The sequence below is a fragment of the Argentina silus genome (genome assembly GCF_951799395.1).
Source record: "Argentina silus genome assembly, chromosome: 15".
Lineage (NCBI taxonomy): Eukaryota > Metazoa > Chordata > Actinopteri > Argentiniformes > Argentinidae > Argentina > Argentina silus.
This window is the reverse complement of record NC_139669.1, coordinates 18132718-18135217: the sequence shown is the minus strand read 5'-3', so window position 1 is coordinate 18135217 and position 2500 is coordinate 18132718.

The following is a 2500-nucleotide window of genomic DNA, read 5'->3' as shown; positions in this document are numbered from 1 at the left end:
CTCCCGGTTTCACGGCATCTCCCTCTCCATCACGATATCTCTCTCCTCTGCCTCCCTCTGTCTTTCTCAATGGAACCCTTCCATATCCATCACTATGGTCTTCTAGAACTCTCTGTAATATACAGTATATATTATAATAATATATGCCATTTAGCTGACACTTTTATCCAAAGCGACTTACATTGCAGTGAGTGCATACATTTCAGTATATATGGTCCCAGCAGGAATCAAACCCACGACCTAAGCATTGTCAGCGCCATGCTCTACACACTGAGCCACAGAGAACCTCTGTCTGCCCGGCCAGGTCTGCTTCTGTCTCTATCAGGTTTCATCCCTTCATCCCTGCAGTAAACTGACATGCTCCTCTCTAAATGAACAGGTGGGACTTGACCCGAATGTGACCTGAACGTTACCTGAAAGTTACCTGAACGTCACCTCAACATTACCTGAACGTTACCTGAACGTTAGCTCCACGACCAACCCTGTGCAGCCACGTCAGGTTTCCATCCGCCTACAATGTTCCCCCTGACGTCATCTCGCCCGTCCGTCCCCCTGTCAGAGGAGGAGGAGGAGGAGTTATTGGAACGTTGCAGTAGCGTTCCCGTGGCATGGATGCGGCTGACTGAGCGTTCCTGGGGTTGCAGTAAAACAAGCGTCTAATGACACCCCCCCTCACCACAGCAAAGGGGGCGCGCGTCACACACGCTAACCCAGGAAATGCTTTGGTTGGCCACAGGGTAATTGGGACTGTCCCGTGTAATTTGGGCGGAGAGGCAGTTTGGCCGGCGCTACAGCCTTGCACTTGTCTCTCTGGCTGCTGGTCAACCACACGTTACCACATAAACGAGAGGCGAGAGGGAGGGAGGGAGGGAGGGAGGGAGGGAGGGAAAGGAGAGCCGGGGAGGAGAGGTGGTGGTTGAGATAGAGGGGAGTGAGATAAGGACGTCGTCCAGGAAAGTGGGAAGGGAGACTGTATGCTGAGAGACTGGAAAAGAGAGGAAGAGGGAGATGGAGAGAGAGAGAGAGAGAGAGGATAGAGGGGTTGATAATGGGACAGATGGAGAGAGTGAGAGAGAAAGAGGAAGAGAGAGACAGACAGAAAAAAGGAGGAGGAGAGTGTGATGCGTTATGTTGAGAATTATTATTCCCAGGTTCTCCTTCGCTGAGGCAGATGGAAAATAGGAAAGAAGAGAAGGAGAAATCCTGCTTAGTCAGGTCTTCTGCTGCAGCGCTGTACTCATCATGCTGTGTGTGTGTGTGTGTGTGTGTGTGTGTGTGTGTGTGTGTGTGTGTGTGTGTGTGTGTGTGTGTGTGTGTGTGTGTGCGTGTGTGCGTGTGTGCGTGTGTGCGTGTGTGTGTGTGTGTGTGTGTGTGTGTTTTCTCTCAGGTCCTCTTCTTTAGCGGTGCTCACTCTAAGTGGGACAGACAGCTGTAACACTAAAGAGCTCTCTGTACCGCGGCCCAAACCACAGGTGTGTGTGCCTGGGTATCAAGTGTGTGTGTGTGTTTGTTAAAGGGGCCATGTAGTCTGTGTTTTATATGGTATTTGCACACTATGAGGTTGAAGTAACACTGTTCAATTGTGAAAAGTAGGATGAACGTCCCTAAATATAACAGCAGTTTCAAACGTGTGCCTCGAATTCTCGCTGGTTTTCCGTGGGTGTGGTATTGGGCCTTCTCACAGCGTCTCCTGGGGATCTGATTGGAATACACCAATGACAACCAAGTACAACTCGTGTTTACGTTTTACATCCCTCCCATTTTAGCATCAGACAGCCTCTGACAGACAGATAACTGGCCATTTAGAATGTTGTGGTAAAATGCAGTGAGTCTGTTCAGAATACAACGGTAAGAAAGTAGTGTGGTTGAAGATATCTTGTTGTCTGTTGCTAGCAAAGGGTTGTGTTTTGCAAGCCAGCAAAATGACCTGTTCGCTAATTTACGCTTAGAAAGCAATTTTACAAAGCTGGCGCCATAGTAACTCACCAAAAATGTAGTAGCATCCAACTGCAAACAGAAATGCTGCATAAATCCACATACAGTGCCCTCCATAAGTATTGGAAAGAAGACTCATTTTGTCTTATTTTAGCTCTATACTCCAACAGTTTGGATTTTAAATCAAACAATTACGATGAGATTAAAGTAGAGATTCTTGAATTCAATGTTTTCTTTTTTTTTTTAGAGTGTTTTCACCATTTAGAAATTACAACCCTTTTTATACATAGTCCCTCTATATCAGGGAGTAGTATTGGAAAATGGGCTTGACAGGTGTTTCTGGTTAGTCAGGAGTGTTCTGTCACATTATTTGTGCAGGCATAAGAGAGCTGGCAATGTCTAGTATTGATTCTAGGCTTTGCATTTGCTTTTGGAGTCTGCTTTTGGTGTCTGTCAACATGAGGACCAAAGAGACCTCAATGGAAATCAAGAAAGCCATTATGAAGTTCAAATATCAGAAACATCTATCAGAAGCATCGCTAAAAGCATAGCTTAGACTTATCAC